Source organism: Antedon mediterranea, chromosome 2 (assembly GCF_964355755.1).
Source record: "Antedon mediterranea chromosome 2, ecAntMedi1.1, whole genome shotgun sequence".
Taxonomy (NCBI): Eukaryota; Metazoa; Echinodermata; class Crinoidea; order Comatulida; family Antedonidae; genus Antedon; species Antedon mediterranea.
This window is the reverse complement of record NC_092671.1, coordinates 26,202,803-26,226,789: the sequence shown is the minus strand read 5'-3', so window position 1 is coordinate 26,226,789 and position 23,987 is coordinate 26,202,803. Positions and strand designations below refer to the sequence as shown.

General features: G+C 31.5%; 1 long non-coding RNA gene and 2 other non-coding genes across 3 annotated transcripts; 2 read left to right on the top strand and 1 right to left on the bottom strand.

Annotated features, from left to right (window-relative positions):
- Positions 1 to 3,298: 3,298 nt before the first annotated feature.
- LOC140039805 (uncharacterized) lies at positions 3,299 to 20,392 on the top strand. Its single transcript, XR_011842596.1, has 3 exons — positions 3,299 to 3,467; positions 18,126 to 18,338; positions 19,381 to 20,392. It is a non-coding gene; the product is annotated as an uncharacterized lncRNA (long non-coding RNA).
- Trnat-ugu (transfer RNA threonine (anticodon UGU)) lies at positions 7,488 to 7,559 on the top strand. The gene has a single exon. It is a non-coding gene; the product is annotated as a tRNA-Thr (tRNA).
- Trnad-auc (transfer RNA aspartic acid (anticodon AUC)) lies at positions 7,877 to 7,948 on the bottom strand. Its single transcript has one exon. It is a non-coding gene; the product is annotated as a tRNA-Asp (tRNA).
- Positions 20,393 to 23,987: the final 3,595 nt, after the last annotated feature.

Sequence of the window (23,987 nt, the reverse complement as noted above, 5' to 3'; positions counted from 1 at the left end):
GTATATAATTTAATGTTGGTAATTGATATTTGCAGGCTTCAAATAACTATTTTATTACTTGGATCGCTGCAAGAGGTCGCAAATCGCAAGAGGGCGCAAATCCGGAAGTGACTTTGAGTCTTTGTCTTAGTTGAACTTGAATGATTGCTATCAATCAATTTTGTCGTGCTAAAAAAAATACCGTAAAGTACGTCCAAATATGATCTTATCAAATAATTCCTAGAATATCTGAGATAGCCGCCGTAGGTATTCGAGACGGTTATTTTACGAAATGTTTTGAATTGTGTCCGCCCATTTTAGAATTCAGTCAGATGAGATTCCGCCAAGGAGGTATATGTAATCGGTAGCGTGTGTTTGTTTACTTGGCAAAATAAGTATAGTATTTACTTTGTTTGTATGTATGTTTGTTTGTTTGTTTGTTAGCACGATAGCGCCTATACAGTTTTCAAGTTATCGTTCTGAATTTTTGGGGTGTAGAGAGGCAGACCATGCCTATTGAAAATCAAGTAAATTGGTTTAATAATCACTTCACAAATAACAAAAATGATATTATTTTCAGACCGCCTAGTGTTAAAAGATAGGAGACAATTTTCAAAAGCCGGTGAACAGTCTTGAAGTGACAAGTGTACTGAAATTGCATTTTCTCGAGAACTACTTTTCCATAAAAACTCATTTTTGGACAAGAGGCAAGGGTTATAATTTTTGAATTTGTAATTTTAAAACACAACTTAATTTAATGTACCGGCTTTTTAATAAGAGTAGTTTAAAAAAACCTATTTCTTTTAAAATCCACCCACTTGTTTTTCGCGTTGCTGTTCCATTGCTAGTCAAATGAGACTATTGTTAGTTGATAATTATTTCATTCTCTGCATAGGTATATACTTACTGTCAGAACATGCCTATTGATTTCAGGAAAATTGATATATTGATCATGTCACAAAAGATTATCTTCCATCGATATATTAAATAGCACACTCTGTATTCTTTTAACCTGGACATATTCTTTGACAGTGACCAAAATATTAGTCGACTGACTGAGCGGTCAAGCTTACTACATGGGTTAAGGCACAGCTTCAAGACACTCCTTGACCATTATTCTGGTTAATCTTTAGTTCAGAAAGGTCATTATTGTAATGCCGGGATTGTTTGTATTAAAATTATTTAACCAAATTATAAACCATGTAAAGCTAATACATAAAGCAAAAAAATGTATCTTTCAACATGCTCCCAATCAGTGGATATATTTTTGCCAAGTACTTCACTCAGTTTCTGAGTGCTTTCATTTGTTTGTTTGTTAGTAGGATTACTCAAAAAGCAATTACAACATCTTTACCAAAATAAATATACAGATAGATATGTGGTCAAGGACCATTCCATTAAATGTTGGGACCATTTGGGACCATGGTCCCAAATGTTCTCGAGAACTACTTGTCCAAAAAACTTCATTTTTGTACAAGAGGCAAGAGTTATAATTTGTGATTTGTAATTTTAAAACATAATTTGATTTAATGTGCACGTTTTTTGATGCGAGTAGTATAAAAACCTATTTCTTTTCAAATTCACATGTTTGATTTTCGCGTTGCTGTTCTATTGTTAGTCAATTGAAGCTATTGTTAATTGAAAGGCTTGTTACATAACCATTACACCAAACTCACATACACGTGCTTGTAGTGAAATTAACCTCAATCACAAACAGTATTAAGACACACACAAATACATATATATATATATATATTTTTTACCGAAGAAATCTTATGTAGGAAAATTTTACAGTAGGCGGAGGTATGCACTCTCGGAGTGGCTTTCTAGTTTGTAAAAGCAATTTTGTTTAAAACAATAATGTTCATCAAAGACAGCATAAATGGTTAATATATCATTCTATGAACACATATTTTCGATTTCATTTGTTTTCTGTAAGAAAAATGTAAATATTTATCACTATTAAATAAATTCATCTTGTTCCGAATATAATTAGCTGGAAAATAATTACTTCTACGTAAAAAAAAAACACATACACAATTTGTATAACGTCACTAAAGATATTTATACCAATGTATGTATTGTTTTGGTTCAACAAAAAAGTAATAATTTTCCAGTTAAATATTTATCTTCATTCTTTATCGTCTGTATATAGTACAATTATTAAAGCATAATAAATAGACTACTCCGAACGTGTTACGATAACATTAAATTGGATTTTATTTTTGTACGTAAATGTTATAGATACTCAATATAAAAGTATATATGCTTATACATTTTTACCAAATCTGTCACTGAATTTTAAAATCTATTATACAATTATATAATAATCGTTAGTAATGACAATTAGTTCCTTTAAAATCATAGATGAAATTCCCGGGGACAATTACCAAACAATAGTATCGAGAGAGAAAAACTGAATTTAAAGACTATAATGAAAGAAATCTGATTACTAGAAACTAGAATGATTATCCTTAATGAAACGAATAAATGCAATAATTAATGTATCGTTATCAGAAATCTTTCTTCACTAAGCAGCACCGCTTTACAAAAACACCACAAAGAGTATAAAATACATTTTCTTTACTCCCAGATGTGAAACAAACTAATATTAATTAGTAACCTGGAGGTTAATTTAAATACCGACTGAATCTCAATTCAATATTATTAATGTTTCAAATAGACTGATTTTTTTTCTATGACACCATGGGCATATTATTATTATTATTGGTTGGAGTGAAACAAAATCGCACCAGTGAAACAAATGACGACGCCGTGCAAATAACATTGCACTGCACTTATTCATATATTTTTGTCCTGTTTGTCTCAGAGTAAAATATTTCAAACTTAGCATTAATCTCAGTGTTGTCATGGATAAATTAAGAAAGGTAATAATTAATTTGCTGTACATGATCATTTCTTTCTCATGATTTGTTTTACAAACCTTAATGAAAGAAAGAAAGATAAACCAAAAATTGATGATGATTGTGGGTAGAAAAAATGTAGTGGGGTAGAATGAGATGGGGGTGTTAGAGTAGAGACTGAATAGTGTGGAGGAGGGGATTTTTGTTTATTGAGTGAGAAAGGGATGTGTAAGTCAGTCATATATCACATATTCAATCAACCAATAATACTTATAGAAAACTATAATTATCTATTAAAGTTCTATTATTCAACATCTATCAACGTTATTATAAGACATTGTTTACGTCATTAATCTTAATAAAAACTTAATCACGCATGCTCCGTGTCTTCTTGGTTTGTCCAAGATTATATAAACGCTGTGCGAGAATTGCTGGCTTTAATCATTACTCTGGAGTATGCACGTTGGAACAAATATTAACAGTGTCTGTAGTGCATATCATACTGGGCAGCGTACTGTTGATTGATATTGTAATACTTACCTGACAGAGACGAGAACACGTGTCTAAGCTAGGCGGATATTCAACAAAATCCGTATTAGGACTATTCATAAAAACAGGGCCTAGGTAAGTGTATTTTAAACGTCTTAAAAATGTTTTTCTTTTAATTTAAAAACTATTTTGTACGAATGTACTATTCTAGGTTTAGCGCAGTGCCATCAGTCATGACTTACATTATGAGGCTAGACAAAATTAACCTAAACTTTCTAATGATTTTTTTCCACCAGACTGCTGATTTTAAAATCAGTTCATTTAAAATCAGTCTGATTATAGTTAGTCATTTCTTCGTAGTGATATGAGATAAACATACCTCAGACACTTAGAAAAAACAATAGTATAAAATACACAGGCCTATAACATCGGTAATTGTATATTGAGTTTATCTGTCTTTAATCTATTAATGAAGAAGTGAACCCGGGGAACAGCATGGGATTTTCCCCAAACTATCACTCAAGACAGATTAGAATAGTTAAATAGTTAATTGCTTTGAAATTAGCCATACACTATTATGTTAATTTTGTTAATTTCTTTTATTTATTTTGTTTGTAACGTTGTTTATATACTACTGCAATGTATAATATCGATAACTAATCCGATATCGCTCACCGATTATGTACTGATAGTAAAATACAGAAATACTAATTGATTTGTCCCTCGACGATCAGCTGGAGCTTTCTTTATTATCGACATAAACGACATAATTTTATTTACTTATAATTGAGAATCGTTCGTAATATTATGAATAGACAGCGGTGTTAATGCTGAATGTCGTATCTTGAACCATTCATTATTTGTATACAATTGCATGGTAATGTTTTTTTTCAATGGCTTTACTGTGCAGTGATTTTGTATCCAATGATATTATTACTCGGTAAAGATTAATTAAATGGTTCTATTGCACGACCAGCATTTTGTAAACATTTTAAGATTTTTAGGCGACGCCAAAATCCAAGCACCAGTGCAGGCCCTAGCCTTTGAAATGTCATTCAACGAAGGTAGTATAATTAAATAAAATAGGTGTGTTATAAAACAAATATGAATTGTTATTCAATCGTTAAATGAAGAGAATTGTATCTTTTGTGAGAAACATTTTTAAAAACGTTACTAAAAAAAGAGAAAATTCACTAATTATGTGGATTTATTTCAAAATACAGATTTTCTTTTCATTCCTTTTATAATTAATAATTAGGATTTTGAAGGAATTATCCACGTCCGGTAAACAGTCATCCCAGGTTGTAGGGTAAATTTACAGTATTAACAATATTCCTGAATTAGTAATATATTAATTAGTATAGCCTATACATTCATTCATAGGATGTTTCTTCTTATATCACGAATGGAAATTTAGCACGTTTGCTTTAAAAGCCTTAAGATTTTTCGCTGAATATATATACCTGTACACACATACACACTTAAGATAAAATGTTGGCCATTATGCATTTTTTACTACGATCTCTTTTTTAAGAATACAATGTGATAGCAAAATAATCACAATCAAAAAGATTTAAAAATAAACCAGTGATTCATTGGAAGATAAATGATTTATGTTATGATGAGTTTATGATCGAGAGAGAAACAACAACAGTTCTTTTCAGAATTACACACATAGTAAACTTTGTATCAACGAGTGTAGTAGTAATTAATACATGTATTATTGAAAAGTAAATAATTAATAACAAACCTCGGTAGTAGTAGGTCATTATTCATCAAGAGTGCAATTTCGTTATAATTATATTCGCGTTTATTCTTGTTACAATAAGCAACAACGCTCGGTACTATTGTATATAGTTTATATCATTTGTTACTTCAATCCAATATTTATTTACTCCATATTCTAATACTAATAAGTACGTAATATAAAGAACCTCAAGAAGGGAAAAAAAGAATGTTAGCACAATCACGAAAGACGAACAGAAAATAATTGTTAATTTTATTTGTATTAATCTTGTTTGATATTTGTGGATGTACTTAATGACTTATCCTGAACATAAACTCAAGAAAAGTAAACATTGAATTATTATGTTTAATGTAATCTAGTCTTAATTGAACGATTATGAAGGCAATCGTCTAAGATTAATAGCAACGATGCCTTTATTATTATATTTTTGAGAGAAAAAAATGTATATATAGATATACCGGTACTGTATAAAGTAGACAAAACAGCATCGAAAGTACAGTATATTAAAAAGTGATTATACATTAAATGAAATACATTGTAAACGTATGGAAATTGATACTGATATGTAGTTTAATTAGTAGGTACTGTATTATAAACGACTTTCAGACTCAAACGCCTATAGTGAACTATTGACTAAGTTTAGATCGAGGAAAGCTCTTTTATAGATTGAATTAATAGATTCTTTAAAACCACCACATATAATTGTTGTAAACGTATGGAAATTGATACTGATATGTAGTTTAATTAGTAGGTACTGTATTATAAACGACTTTCAGACTCAAACGCCTATAGTAAACTATTGACTAAGTTTAGATCGAGGAATACTATTTTATAGATTGAATTAATAGATTCTTTAAAACCACCACATATTTTTTTCTGATAGTAGTTTAATATAAAGATACAATGATAACAACATAGTTTTCATCCACGAGGTTTATACATATCGCCCTCTATTGTATAAATCTCCTCTAGTTTAGAATAGTTTAGATTATCCATTGTTAGCTCAAATTCATATGTGAATATCTATGGTCACGTGTTTCACATTGATCATTACACATTATTATGAGCCGTTCCAAATGTAGGCCTAAGTAACACACTTTTGAGTTCGTAGTACGAAAAAACATATATGATATCCACAACAGATAACAATGTCGATGACATTATAAAGTGCAATAAAAGAAGAATATATTTGATTAGTAATTTAAGATGAATCAGTAACAGACGTTTTTGAGGACAAATCTATATTCTGGGGAAAAATAGGCTACGTTAAAAAGAAAGAAAATTGCCAACATTATGTGTAATCACACAACCAACGACACAACAACAATAATACAGTAATAATAAAAATGTACTAATAAGTTGAATTTCCATGAGATTGATTTACTGTAAACCTTTTATCCAAATCCTATCCTCACATAATCAATGGTAGGTGCGGCAAGCTATGCCATTTAAAATGCTAGCACTATAATGTTTGCCGCTCCAATTCACTTAGCGTTTGGCCCAGACTCCACTGTACGCAAAACTAGTCTTCGTTGGAGCGACTTTTTCACTCTCTGGCAAGCCTGTATATTTAAGTCGACAGTTAATATTTGCCTTAAAACCGAAGTGTACGTATCAAATAACCAAATGTTAATTATACCTATTAGATATTTAAAGTATTTTAATCTCGGCTGATGCTTCTTCAGTTAAACATTATATTGCATGAGTATTCTATATTTCTCTCGCTAATTGAGTCTCCACGCTAGTTAGTCATTATTTAAAAGTAGAACCAATCCAGATCACTAGCCTGGAATCTTAAGATACAACCGAACGTACATTTAATGATTAGGGTTGAGATTTAATAAGTCCAGTAAGCATTTTCAATGCTTACTTGCGGGCCGTAAAAACGACACACTACTTATATTCATACAACACAGATATTATTATTTCATACACATTCGACAGCGAGTCCAGACTTACTTATAGACTAAGACCCCATTTACACTTCATCGACGAAGTATGGAGTGGAATTGAAAGAGTCATGAGATACAACCTTGGCACTAGGTCAGGATTGACCCTGGACATGGGGATTGGGAGGCAAGCACATTGACCACCAAGCTACAGCTCCACTATTTAATAACAATAATACTATTTTTATTTCCGAAAATAAATATATATATCACTTGCACTGATGAAGGGCTAGTGTTGCCCGAAAGCTCTGCTAACTTTTCTGGCTGTTTACTTTATCGTTTTGATTTAGCTTTTCGCTTTTTATTTTTGTATCTCCATTGAGATCCACAGCATTGTCATTTTTTTCAGTAATTTGCCTTTGGATTTATATATATATATAAGCCTCCACTGATTGTGAGGGCGTTTGTTGTATGAGAGAATGTATCTGGTGGGTGAAAATCTGTGATAATACCATACATGGCTCTGTGGTCTAGTGGTATGATACTCGCCCTGTAAGCGAGAGGTTGCAGGTTCGAATCCCGCCAGAGACATTTTTTCATACAACTAAAAAATACGGAACTTTCGCCAATGAGCTATGCTCGACGCGATTATGAGATCATGTTCCGAATATGAGCACTGTTTGTGTAAATTATATATAAATCATTATATAAATCATACTGTAAATACACACACACACACAGTGCTACGCAACTTCATTGATTTATATATATATATATATATATATATATATATATATAAACAAATCAGACAAAGAACATTAATTCTAAACCGCCCGGTGATATACTGAAATTTAATTAATTAATTTGAAACGATAAAGATGAGGAAATCTGTGAAAATGAGAAAAAGTCGCCCCAACCGAGACTCGAACTCGGACCTCCTGCTTGATATGCAGATGTCCTAACCATTAGACCACTGGGGCTTTCATGGTATTGTTCGAACTCGATTGGATAGCAACTCTTTAACATTCTCGGCGTGGTACGGCGGAACAGCACATATAAAGGTACATTTTATCGTGAATTTATCTGTGCAGGTAAGTTTTTTTTAATTAATAGATTTTAAATGAATCGAAAGTTGGTTGAGTAGAAGTTAGTTTCAAAGAGTAAATCTTGGTGCAGAATTATGGACCAGATATGTCAGTGGAACGAAGGCAACACATCATGTCTGGTATAGACAAAAATGAATAATTAATTAATAATGTCCTTATATCAGTCAGTATGAATACATTTTTAAATCCGATTTTCCAGATATACCGGACGAAAACATAGCAAACAAATATCTGTTTGCACTATTTGTATTAGAATATATATATATATATAAATAACTCATTAATTATTTCTGAGGTTACTTTAATTCACTCATCATTCGTTATGTATTGGTTGCGTTGAAGACATGGTTGATCTCATTCTATTTTTAACTCAACCGTGTAACCAAACGTGAAATTTCAGCAAACATAGTACGTCAGAAGGTGTTATCCGTGCAAGTTGCGTAATTTGTCAATGACAGAAAGAGCGGTTGTTTCCATAATACATGGCAATCATTTATCTGTTTTTAATCCACAGTCAGCCAACCGACCGACTACAGTAGTTTCCTCCGATAAATCTCAGGATATCATTTCAGTCAATAATTGGTTGGACTGATTGATTTGATGACAAACGGTTTTCTCAGTACCATACTGAGATGTATTTAAAAAAAAATATAAAAGTTAAAAAAAGATTGTCTGTGAAATATTTTCATGATATGAATGAAAAAATGACCGAATGGCCCAGAAGAAAAAAAGCTCCCATAATTTAGACCTACACGTGGAATACTTTAGTCCATATTTAACCTATGAAACTAAAAGTTGATGTAAGCTCTTGCTCTAATAGAAGTTATTGACTTTCAGTTGGTAGTTCTTAGAAATGCGTCTTTCATATTTTAAAATCTCGTGGGCTACGGTATAAGACAAATATATTTATTTAAGTAATTACTTACAGTATTGCCGGTTCATTTCTAAAAATGTTGCATGCTAGTGTAATTAAACAAATTCTAGATATTATTAATCAGAGTAAATGTATTACTTAACATAATTAAGTTTACAAACCAATATCAAAGTTTACGAATTAAACAAAAGTGCACGAACCAATACTAACTTACACGAACCAATACCAACGTGCACGAACCAATACCAATGGAGAATTCAAGATACCGTACCGAGAATCGGGTGCTGAGCATTTCTATATTTCATAAGTGACACGAAATACACTATAGACAATGACAATCATTGTGTGTTGGTGAAATGCTCCTGAATGACTTGGGGAAAGTATAAGTTACAAAAAAAAAAAAAATAGCCCGAATAAACAATTTTATAAAGTAACAATGTTAATATTTTAATTTAATTGAGAAATTTATATCAATCTATATCTATAAATACAACAGGCATAGAAATAAATTCCAAACCGCCCGGTGATACACTGAAAATTATTTAATTAATTTTTGAAACGATAAAGATGAGGAAATCTGGGAGAATGAGAAAAAGTCGCCCCAACCGAGACTCGAACTCGGACCGTCTGCTTGATATGCAGTTGCCCTAACCATTAGACCACTCTGGGGCTTTCATGGTATTGTTCTTTAACTCGATCGGATAACGACCCTTTAACATTCTCGGCGTGGTACGGTTGGAACACAACTAGTCCTCAGTTGTACGCACGCGCACCAGAGATCAAATTGATACGCCCTCATCTATAATTCAGTATATATTATATCTATATATAAATTTACGTAAGGGCAAAAACTTTATATACCATCAAGTAAACATTCTAGAAATAACGCGCGATTTACCGAATTTTTCCCTTACGTAAATGTATGGATACTAGATGGTCGTGTCCACAGATGGTTCTCGAATACACAGTAATTTCAGCGTAAAAAAACTGGCGATTTCAAATGTTCCTATCTCCTCCTACGATAACTGTTTTTAATGGCTGAAACCAGGTTGAACAGCTCGAGTACAGCATCATAATGTTGAAGACAGGCCGATTTTCTTTAAAAAATACTATTTTGATAGATTTAATATACGTTTATACAAATGTATTGATTTGCAATGAATGGAACATTCCAAATTGTTTCGTTTAACTATATACCTCCATGGTTTAACACAAGTAGGTAAATTTATAGACCCTTGGAGAATAAACAGAAATAGTATTGTAATGCTATACAATACTGCAAATAGGTATTAACCACTTTTGATCGGTAGTGTTGGTACTGTTAGATATAATATAAACAAATATACTAATAAACTTTATCACTGTGAGTGTGGGTAGCCCCTACTTTTAGATTATAAACACATACTAATATAATACTTTATTACTGTCAGTTGTTTCTCAACGTTTGTATTAATTAATAATTACAAAAATATAAACATATTAGTGGTCTTTAAACGTACTTTACTATTTCAATCGACCATGAGACATTGACAGTTTTAATAAAGTATTAAATCGGAAATGTTTTACTCTATTTAGTGGTATATTATTTATAGGCCTATAAAAAAAATATTTCGTTACTGAGTGGCTAATAAAGAAATATAAAGAATAATTTAATATAGGCCTAAGAATAAATAAAGAATATATTAAAAAAATGTTCCTCTTTGTACCTATCCTCTTCCTCAACGCTCAACTCTAATTTTAGATACAAAACCCTAAACTCTAATAGATACAAAATTGGGTTTGTTTAAATGAGTCCAAATAACAAATTTGGACTCATTTTGTGACAAGTTTGTAGGTGTTAATTTTGGTTGACTACATAAATCATTGTGTCTATTTATTTGTTTCTGTAAACGACAATGTTTTATAGTCCTGCCGTACGTACATTTGAAATCGCCAGTTTTTTTACGCTGAAATTACTATGTATTCGAGAATCATCTGTGGGCACGAACTAGATGGTACGCGAGCGAAACGAGCGTACCATCTAGTTGTTCAAAATTTGTAATGTAATTTGTTGTTAAGAAGTGTTTCTGTATTGTATTCGTAAAATTTCGATATTATTTTGGATATCTCGGAGAGATTGACGGATAATAGATAAATTACTTTGTATATTTTATAAATATGAACATAATTTTGCAATGGAATATTTTTAAAATCACCAGTTTGTTTGCCCTCAAAATTTAGATTCTAAACATACTTTATTGCCTAGTTAAAGTAATGCAATACCAATAAACTAAATACTATACCGTAGCACACCTTCAGTTTAACAATCATTCCTGACAAGAAAATGATCCGACACCACACTAATAACAAACACTATATAAATGATTATGTGATAATCTCATGGGCCTACTAGCTACTGTAACCACCCGAATGCTCTAGAAGATTAATTTACACTTTTCATGTAATTTGGTGAATATGCCGTCATATCAACCCACATAAAGATAACCAAGCATAGTATAATGACACTTACATCTTCAGTAGAAGGATTTGCAATGTACTCAATGTAATTATATGTGAGTTTCACTTTATTGACAATGTAAAACAACAAAACAAACACAAGTTAATATCAATTTATAAAGGGTAACATATTTCGAACGGGTCCAATCCAAATTTATTTACTTTATTAACCACAACAAACCAGGTCCTTTAATTCATCTTCCTCCGCTTCATACTCGGAGAAGCTTTTTCGAATTGGTATTTCTTTTTAAATGCTTCAACTCCCTTTTTAAATGTATTATTTTGTAATTTTTTTCTCTCAAAAAACTCTCGCAACACCGACTTATTTTCCCTTGCCCGTTGTCGAGTCAAAAATGGTTTCATTCAAAGATTATCCAAGCTTTTCAATTCAATTTCTATTAAAGATAAGACTATCCATATTGTTTTTTTACACTTTGTCCAAATTTAAATCTAAAGTTCTTAAATCGATTTAAGTTTGTCATTTTGTATGTTTCATGTTTTGTATTTTAATGTGCTTTTAATTCTATATTTATATCTAAAGAGGCATCTGTAATATAATTGGCGATTTTTCGCTGTTGGATGTGGTTGTAATAAATAAAATAAATAAAATAATTCGAGGTTTTAGTATATGTATCTTGTATTAACATGTGATAAAAACAAGGCCAACAGCCATAAGTCGCGTGCTAAAACGCATAGTGATACCGGACCGACAGACAGACCGACAGACCGACAGACCGACCGACCGACATAGTGAACTATAGAGTCGCGTCAACGCGACTAAAAATAGAAATTCAATTTAAGAAGTTTACGGATATAATTATACGTCAAGAATTATATGATTCTATCTAGAGATAATCTTTGAAATTGTTTAAAATAATTTATTACCTCAAAAGATTAAAAATATAGAAGAGAAAAAAATCAAACTTTGAATAAACTATTTTGGTAGTTTTAATAAAAGTATTCACTTCCGCAAAAACCCCAACAAAATTGATAATATAGCTTATAAAAGCGGTTAATTTTAACTAGAAACCGGTTGTGTGAGAGAGAATTCACTTCCGGTGAATTTCTTTTACGGTTACGGATTTTTGTTTTTTTAGGCCTATATATATATATATGTATAGATAAACTAAGATAAAATAAACAGAATAGTTTCTATGTGGTAACAGACCATAATCCTCCTAGTAATAACGAATAATAAATCACAATAAATACATATTTCTTCTTAAACTATTCCTAGATTAGATGTCTTTACCTCTTATTATACAATGCTTTTGAGATTTTGTTTTCCTTTTTGGTAATTACAGAATTGTAAGAAGTGAAAAAGAAAAAAATATAAATTTCTGCAACCATAGAGTAACTTTTTTTTTAAATTCATTCATTGATTTTATGGATTTAAACTACTGAAAATCGATTCAAAATATGTCAATACAATCAGTGAGATCAGTTTTTTGACAAGGCACTGTGTATATAATTCGTCATTGGTTTTTTTTCACAATGCATCAAACAAGTAAATTATATTTGTATTATAATGAATTCTAAAACTGTACTTAAAGAAGTATGGTGACATTATGGAATTAGTTAATCAGTCAAAAACATACAAACCTCTAAACCTCAAACTCAAATGAAGATAGTTTATATATCAGTGTAGTAAGAATTTATATGGGTATATACTGTTGTTTTACTTGAAAGCCATGAAGTGGGCTATGCTTGGCGCTGAATAAGCTTGCCTTGGATAGTGTTTAATTTCCTTTTATTGTTCACTTTTTTTTTTATTGCCTTCTTCTGGATTTGTTAATCTAACATCTTTTCGAGCATTCTGATTTTAACACTTGTTTTTTGTTTTGCCTTAAAATTTGATCTTTTTAGATCAATGTGCTAGGCTCAGTATATTTTGTTCTTAAGTCCTTTGTTTACATTTCTCACTGCCTTTTGTTAGGCTTTCTCAGTGATGGTTGCTTTGCCTTGTTTTTGGCCTAGCTTTTTGTGTTGGGTTTCAATTTAATTTGTTTAGCTAGATACCCACATCACTGAGAACACCTGTGAGTTATGTACTGGCTGGTCTATGCACCTTAAATTGCTAGTAAACGGAAGCAGTGATGTGGGTTCGATTGGTCTTCTTTTATTTCGGTTTTTGTCAAAATTATCAGTAGTATTTATGTTTCAAGGTTTATATTTTTATATGTTTTTTCATGGTTTTTCACAAGCGCCTTGAGCATTTTTGTGGATATGTGCGCTATATAAATCTTATTATTATTATTATTATTATTATTAAAAGTTGTGTTTTCAATTGACGAAACCAAAAAGAGTATTGATGAAACGAGCATATCCAGAGTGATTTATTTCTTTTCTTGCATTAGAGTTTAAATAAGGTTTAATTCAGTATGTTATTTTTTAAACATGCTGTTTAAGAGACATTGTAAATCATTCCGAATGTCCTAGAGAAGATATTATGATACAGTTAGGTGTATCTTTTTGTAATACTATTTTGTGTAAACAATGAGTAACTGAATAAAGTAGACACCATGTTGGCATATGATCCATTTTAAACACGAGGTTGTCGCTAACAGACGACCCCCAATGTGACTTGGTAATATCATGGAGGAAATTTATCATGACACATATGAGTTTCTTGACAAAATCAAACAATCTAAAGATTCGCAAACTATTATATATTATTTTGTTTTACAAAACTAATTGAAAAGCAATTATACGTAGAAAACAATATCAAATTATTATTTCATTTGGAGGAATTCCACCTAAGTTTCACTTATATTACCATTGTATTCTAAATGTTTGTCGAAAAAACAAAGACAAACAGGCTACGCCTATACTAATTTGCATAAAGGTGTTAATGCAGTAACATTGAGCTAATGAACAATTCATCTTCTGAGACAATGTTATCAAGATATTATTAGAGAGCTTTCGATGTGCGAGTACCAACGATCAACCTAGGTCAGGCCAATCGATGTGTCATATTGGTCGTTGTCCTGGGACCCAGAAACCATCAAACCTGTGTGGACAAACGTTACAATATCTTCGCACGCGCAAAATGAAATAACATGACGTATAGTTTGGTCGTCGTAATAATGGTGTATTCGCATTCGAATCTCTCAGCGCGTGCGTCTTCTTTACTCTGGTACAAATATTCTCTTATCTTTACCGTTTCGTGGTTTATAATTTCACTGTCTACATTTCAATTATGATTTATTGTTATGTTAAGTGTACTTGACTGTTTGACACTTTTCTAAGTTTAAAATTAGAATGCTAAAACGTACTAAAATGGTTCTTCGAAAAATATAATTATGTTTTATGTGAATTTCGTTGATGTGTCCAATTAAGTACCAATTAAAGTATAATTAGCGTACTCTAATGGGACCAGCAATGATTCGGTCACTTAGCGACTACATTAATTTATACTTGTTTGATATGTGTACAAATAATTCAAATATATGATTATATGTCTGACCACCCCTACTTTACGTATAACATTTTTAATTGGTTACACAATCGTAAAATCAACACAAATAAAACACTTGGATGGATACTTCTTTATAACATCATGTAATGGATTTTGAAAAACTATTTCTGTAATCATTAGATGTATTTAATTAAATTTATTTACTCTATAATAGTTGCGGGAATTTCCCTGAAATTACAATTACATAAAAATAAATACACTTTGCTTGTTATTTATTTGTGTCCTGTTTAAATTATTATATTTTTAACCCTAATTAATTAGGGAAAATACCAACTGGTTTCTAACTCAAGAAATATTTATGTGCGGAAAGAATTCTAAAAAAACCCGGTTCCACTAGTTGAATAGCCAAACCAATAACCAATCCAATCCAAGGAGACAGATACTAATGAATCTGTTAAAAAAATAAAACTGTTATTTATCAAAATGTTATTCCCACTATAGCCTTTGATGAAACCAACTGAAATTTGACAAAATGTGCAATTGTCCTACCGCCCCCTTTTTTGTCTTTTTGGAAAGTTGTTTTGTTATGTGAGTTACAGTATATGTACACATAGAGGGAGACATGCCAAAAAACTGTACTTATTTACATTTAGATAGAGTATAGTATACATTTTATTTATGTGATTTAATGTTAAAAATTAACGTATACTTGTTTTGCTAGTACAGGGAAAGTTTCGAAAAATGGCTAAAAGTAAATGTCAAGTTCTGTCTACACTACTAAACTTTATGTTACAAAAACAATGTAGTGTGCCCAACATGGGCATGATGATGTCATATCAGTACCATATTTCGGCATATCACTACAAAATTTGGGCACATCACACTTTAGACATTTATTTTAGAATTGCATCAATCAATAAACACGTTAACATGAAATACAATAGATTCTAGAAATTTGAATTACGTAGCTTGATTTAAAGACAGATTGCCTGGGGAAATTACGATTTTAAACAAACGACTTTTACTAAGAATACAGCTGGAAAAAAAAAAACTGTAAATAGTATTTTGATTTATGAGGTCATGACAAATCTCAAAAAGTCAGTCAACAGTGGTTGTTGATCGTCTGATTTAGAATAAAAACGTTAAATTGTATTTCTTGGGAGTCAATAGAACTATAAAGAAAGCGTGATTAGAATTGGTCACTATAGTAATTGCCTCAAATAATGACAATAAACTTGGGATAATTTATTTGCACTATTATTTATAATTCAATATTGATCATTCGTGATGATAGTCACGATTTGATCTGCGGAAAGTATATATAAAACATCGTCTGGCGTATTACGTCATCAAGTTCCTGTGTTTACACTTGTACGGACTACCAGAGTTACCACGATCAGATGCTGCACAACTCTAAGACGAAAGTCAACTGCCAATGAACAATAAATCTTTTAATAAGGCATTAACAAATAAAAACTGATGATGAGTATATCTGCGGGCGTTTTCTTTAGGAATAATTTATTACTTCATTATTTCAAAATTAACACGTTTTCCCAACGCGAAAGTTGTCCACACTCGTGCATGGTCATGTGATCTTTATCTAGTGTTGATAATGTGATGGGTTTTTCATTAAAAGCATTCGATAAGTTAATTAAGTTTCGAACAAATGTCTGTCTGTGTCATATGTAATGTGTCTTGTCTAATAATATTTACGATTGTACCATTCTATATTATAATTTGTTGTACACACAAATTCAAATTAAAGCAAATTAAGTCATAAAGTACTTCGACAACAAGGGTATCGGCTGCCATTCACTGCCACTAAAGCTAGTGCTAATACGTATGTATCATTGTTGAAAATACAATACTGTAGGTAGGCCTATAATGATTAATGATGACACTATGTTATCCCTCCAGATACTGTTAGAACCATTGTCACACTAACCAATTTTACTACTACAACTACAGGCCTACTGCCACCATTCTGCACATGCTGCTGTAATACTTTACTGTCTCTATATGTAGATACTGACACTTTACTGTAGCTACTGCTAAATAACTGTTTATCCGTACATTGGCAAATTACTCTTATACATTGTAGATGCTAATCCTGCTGCTTAACTATCACTTTTGTATACTCAGTCAGGGAAAAATGGCAAAAGGCTTTATACTTTTAAGAGTATTATCAGATCATTTATATTTTTCGACAACACTTGTAACATGACCACAGTGCTGATTTTGCCATTTTTCCTCTAACTGTACTATATATAGCTATACTGCTAAATAACTACTTAAGGTGTGGCAAATAAAACTCTACTAACATGTAATGTAGTTGCTGAAACTGCTGTCACTATGTTGATATTGTCAGTCACTTACTGCAGCTACTGATGATAGCTACGCTGTAGCAAATAGGTTACTACTATATAATGTACCTGCTACTACTGCTGTCTGCAGTCACTGCTGTCTGCTGCTGTCACTATGTAGGTATTGACCAAATTCACCACATCTACTAATGATAACAACTTCTACTTTTTAAGTTTTGTTATAACCCAATGTGTACATCTGTCACTTAAAATGCTCCAACAAGTGCAGCTATTACCACACTGTAGTTGATGTCACTATTAATTGAATTGTGCGCTGTACGCAGTGCTGATCCTTAAATTGGCCGAGATGGATTTCTTTTTAAAATGTATATTGTTATATTTATATTCTTTATGATGGTATGAATATATATGGTTTTTTTCTTCGAAAATATATATACAATGGTATTTTTTTAGTTATTATTATATTTGTATGTAAATTAAAGTACTAATAGTAATTAATCAAATGAATCATAAAAACAGTTAATTAGGCTTAGCTAAAAGCCTTGCAACACACCTGCAGAAATCAAGATTTTGCTTTTACACCAGAAAATTAATTATTGTTACGTTGTCATGGATACACTGACTATCAAAATATCTTTGCTTTCCTGAATTTGCTGCTCCTTCTCCATTAATATTGTCATTATTTAGTTACTATACATATGTTATCCTATGTTGTTTATGGTTTTAAATTATTGTTTTCTTATTAGTGATTTTTTTATTTCTGTTGTTGATACGGTAGTGATGCGGTTTTAAGTGTGAGAGGTGGGTTAGGGATTGGGGCGAGTGTATATTGAATGAATTTAATGGTAATATTTTACATAATCGTATTAGTAACAGAAACAATAGATCTATATCAATCCTTTTATAGGCCTAATGAGTACTGTCTCGTTTTTATTTCAGATATGTTAGGCTTTCGGCTAGCCCTACTATATCTATCCGTAGTCTTATTTTCAATTAATTCTTCCGATGTGGATGCTTGTTCTTGCCCTTCAAACTGCAAAAGTCGACCGCCTGCAGATTGCTCTTGTTATGTATGGCATATTCGCTGTCACAATCCTGAAAGAGGTATAGGACTTGATCGTAGAAGAAGGACACATACAGAAACAGTACAAGGTATGTGAACACTACCTTGGTATTTATTGTAGGCCTATAAGCTATAGGCCTATATGTTTCTTGGGTTTGGAGAATGTTGCCATATATAGTGCAGTCTAATAAAACTGGCTTAATCCTTCAGCAAATGATGGTAATGATATGGGAATAAACTAGCTTATGTTATTCGATAAACATTAAACATATTCGTCACAAACACACGTAATCGTTTTCGTAAGCCAGTAAAAATCTGTTTCGCATGGCAACGAATATTGAGGCGCCGTAGTACAAAAAAATGACTGCGGTAAAGTTGAACGAAGCGCAGGTACGTGTTGCTTGGCTGCCCAGGCCTAGCCTAGCGTAACGTCAAAGCGAGGGAGGACTTTAAAAACTACTATTTATCAAAATTGACTTGGCATTTTAGTAAATTACTTTAGAAAATTACTTTCAATAAATCTATAATTATATTATAAATCATGAATCATTCCTGATTCAAATGCAAAATGTGCAAAATAGATCAAAAACTATATTCGTTTTGTAGTTACGAATTTGACTGGTGATATTCGTCAACACGAATACGCTTTACGAATTTGAAATGGGAGCAGCTCAAAAGTTTAAAAAATGTGTGACGTATCCGTTTTCGTTATCGTATTCGTAAGGTTGCGAAACCCCCCTATTATTCGAAAAGAGTAGGGGATTGGTGTGCTGATCTGGGTAGGCGTTGGTTACGTGTGCCATTGGTCCGTGCTTGCTTGGTTTAGTTTCCAGTTATTAGGCCTACAGCTTCAGGACGATGACAAATACCGTTACCTTTAGCTACCGAACCGGGTTAGCTAAACTAAATACTAACTTAGGCCCTACTATCTGACTATCAACCAACTAAACTAACTTATCATAACCAACTGACAACCAACTGATTTGACAGAATACAAAACGCAAACCTAACTAACAGTCTGACTATAAAATGGGGTTACTATTACTAGCATATGCGACTTGCTATACTAAACTGCAAAATCATGAATACCAAACCACTATCTAACAACTGTATTTATATTCTGCTCCACAGATGAAGATAATATGGGACTTCTCGCAGCAATTTTACAGATCATCGATTTACAACAGCGGAGGAATTGAAGGGCGGTTTTTTTTATATAGAAAAAATAGTATTAAAATCCGTTTGAGCCCAAGAAAACCGAAGTTCCTTCCTATAACATTCCAGGCCTTGTCCAGTACCATTGTCTATCAATTTCACAACATAATATACATTATTTGCATAATAATTATAATAAATGATAAATATTGCTTATTATTGATAATAAAAATGGAATGTTTAAATATAGTTTTTATCAAAAACTGTCGTTTTCTTTGGTTTAAATGACATTAGTGAACGAGGGCACTATTGTAGTACCTGATAAAGTGCAGTACATGTTTGTTGGTTTCATAGTCAAAATGTATCATGTATTTTGTTTGGGGTATGAATGAATGAATAATTACCGCGCTGTGTATTTAAGAAAATAATCACGAATTTCCACTAACAGATATCCAGTAAGACCAGCTCGTTCACACAGTGCTCTGTAGCCTGCACCGAAATATAATATTCGTGCCTGTAAGGAGCCGGACCAGTCTTTTTATCGACTGAATTTTAGCAATTTGGTAATAATGTGTTTTCATAAACAATAATAAAGTTAAATACATCAGTTGAGTTGTTTTAAAATGAATTGGGAATTCATAAAAATTCAACAATTCAACAAAAACAAAAATGTTTACAGTATGATACTGTAGTGTTGAATTCTTCGTATGAGAGAATTAAGTACATTCCAAACCCTTTTTATTTATTTTTTACATAAAATTGTCTTAAAACATCAACTATTACTCCTATTATAAATTTATTGAATTATTAAATAGAGACGTACCACGATGTTTCATTGGTAAATGGTCTGTAAAAGTATAACTAAAAATAAACACCTTAAACCTGAAATAATTGTATATTCATATTTATATCTTGAAAACAATTTATTAATGTTAAATAAAGCACTATTTATAATGTTATGTTCTGCCAGCGTATAAAATGACCAACGTTTCTGTTCTTATTTTTTTGAATAAAAGTTTGTTTCACTAGCAATCTGTACAGTCTCATGTTGATGTGTTTTGCCGAAATCGCACATTGCTTTGTACCATAAATATTACATTATCACAGCTCTATCAATGTGACATGTGAAACCACATGCAGGCGCCTATTTAAATATAGTTATTATATAATTTAATAAAGTTAGTTATTATATTAACCATGTTAGTAACTATTCTATCACATGAAATAATTTTAGCGAAGTCTAATAACACAGTTGACGAGGACGCACAAACCATACGATTATCATCCTACGAGCACGTGCTAAACATTAGTATCAGTTACTGAACGCGAGTTTACAAAAACTGTATCAATAGTATACAAATAATGAATGTTTATGAGTGTAATGGTACAAATAATGGCACGAGGTGAATGATCAAAGGTTATATTTCAACGAGGCGATGAGCCGAGTTGAAATATAACCTTTCATCATTCACCAAGTGCCATTATTTGTACCATTACTCGAATACAAAACATTCATTATTTGTTTTATATAACATCTAAATAAATTCTTGTCATTTGAATAAAATAAAAGGTAGCCTAGCTAAAGCCTACTACATTTCATTCACATTGATTAAAAACAGTAACATTTGGTTTTTAATAATTTTATATTAAATGTTATATTTATATGGATTTCGTAAACACACCTACTTTTGTGTTAATTATGACAACAAACGACCAAACAATCCTAGGCCTAGCAAGGCTAAAACGCCTAGGCTAGGCCTAGCCTAATACTAGCATGGCCTAGGCTAGACCTAGTAGCCTTGTACTAGCTTGGCTGAAAAGCAAAATTTCGACTGACAATTGGAACTTATCTAAGCTAATTATGGTTTTTCCAACAATTCCACGTCTTGTAGGGATGTCCCCATTAATTAATCAAAATCCTAAAAACGATCTAAAGCTAATTTAAATGCCTTTTTGAATGAAATTAGTACATAATGTCCAAATCATACACAAATATCTGCTGCTGTTGCATATCTCGCGGTGATGTTTACAAATGAAACTGAGACCAGACGACAGGTGGCGCTGTTGTATTTCACGGTACAGCAGAGCCATATCATAGGGTAATTTGTGTACTAGATTTGTTTTCATCCGCGAAACGTTTTTTTTTCGTACACAAATTTTTAAAAGAAAAACGAAACAGAGGCCAGACGACAGGTGGCGCTGTTGTATTTCACAGTACAGAGCCATATCATAGGATAATTTGTGTACTAGATTTTTTTTCATCCGCGAAACGTTTTTTTTTTCGTACAGAAAAATGTTTCAAAAAGTACTATTAAACGATCGTTTAATATTTTTGACCTTTATACAAAACACACTGCTATATTTATGTATCAATATAAACATAATCTATTACCTGAATCATTTAATAACTTATTTAGTACACCTGCCTCATTCCATAATTACTCAACTAGAAACAGGTCAAACTACTGTCCACAACTAAAACGCACCAAAGTCGGACAGCAATGTATTTCCTACCAAGGAACACATATTTGGAACAATTTAACAGACTATATAAAACAATCCCCCACTTTAAGTTTGTTTAAACAGAGATTAAAGCAATATTATAACAATAGAAATATTTAAGTTAAGTAAATCACATTATGTTATTTTGGTTTGTTCTTTTTGTTTGTACTAATTGTTTGATCTTTTTGTTAGGGTTACATGCTTAAAGCACTTGTGCTTATTTTGTATCCCATTCCATTATCTTATTATTTGTATTGTATTTGTATACGTTTTTATTTTGATTATGGAATAAAAATGTCGATGAATTGAATTGAAAAAAATAGTGCGTACAATTGCACGCCATGTGACCCACAATCGTCCCATCAAATGACAGGAATTTATTTAGGTGTTATATAATATTAGTTAATAAAGGCGCGCGTAGACAAACTGTATAATTATTATCAGTGATTGAACACGAGCGTACAAAAACTAACATTATTATCATTGATTAAACGCGCGCGTACAAAGAATATGTGTTCTTTTGAGCAATGTAAATCTGACAAAAATCAAAGATTGTTTTAAAATGAATAAAGTTAAAATTTAAATTAATAACACAAATTCAAAACATTTTCTTAATGTTTAACCAAATCTATCAATTTCATGATTGTGAATGCTATATGCGTTTCTTTGTTACTAGTATACAAATAATGAATGTTTATGAGTGCAATGGTACAAATAATGGCACGAGGTGAATGATGAAAGGTTATATCAACGAGGCAAAGCCGAGTTGATATAACCTTTCATCATTCACCAAGTGCCATTATTTGTACCATTACACGAATACAAAACATTCATTATTTGTTTTATATAACATCTAGACGTTTTTTTTTCGTACACAAAAATGTTTCAAAAAGTACTATTTAACGATCGTTGAATAGTGCGTACTATTGCACGCCATGTGACCCACATTCGTCCAATCAAATGACAGGAATTTATATAGGTGTTATATAATATTCATTAGCTGCATTCAAATGGTTTGATTATTTGAATGGTCAAACTCGCTTGCGCTCTGCGTCTACGTCCTTGCGTTGTGTCTTTAGTCGGAACCACGCTTTAAATCTGATAGATATAAAAGGAACAGTTGAACTGCCTCTAAAGTTTATGAATTGCTGGATGTACTATTCTGGCCCTAAATTTGTTGAGACACTATATGCAAAACATGTATAAAGTAATAAATCCGTTTTCACACGGAATGATAATTATTCCGATTTACAATTACAATCTTAATTTAAAATAAATGGAATTCTGTAAGACTGTATATTAAACCGATTTGATGACATTTAAATCGACACTGCATTTTATATAATATTTGCATTACTCTATTAAAATATTTAAAATATTTGATTTAACGCATGCAAACTATTATCTGCTTTAAAACGTCTAATATATAATGAATAATGACACCCATTAACTCAATATTAATAAAGATCGTTTAACACGTTTATCATTTTCTTGCAATTAAAGCCATCAATGAAATTTCAACCCACATTAAGAAAAAAATTGTATAATAGATTCAAATTTGGCAAATTAGCAGTAGGTAGCAGGGTAAGATATAAGCTTTGTCCATAACCCTTCAAACACAAATAAATTTAAATTATAATATAAATATTGAAAACATGTTGCTTGTTAACAAATAATAAAGCAACCCCATTCATCACTATAATATATAATATGCCAGTCAATGCAGTATGGTATTTAACTCTAAGATACAAGTAATTTTGTTAAAAATCAATGTTATTTGGTATTGTTCAATCATTTTCAAATTAATTTTAGTTTATATTAGTCATAGTGAACCAATTACAACCTATTTAAAAGAATGTTTTATAATATCATGAGGAAAGGAATCCACCCTACTCCATGACATACTATAGGTTGCTTTCTCCTTCTTTTATATTTGGATAACATTTTTGGAACATTATGCAGTTTACTTTCTTAAACCATATTAAACTTCACATCACGAAAACATCCATACCGTCTTATAGAGACAATATACAGCACCTACAGGTTTTTTTCTCCTAACAACCTATCTTCTTGTGTATTTT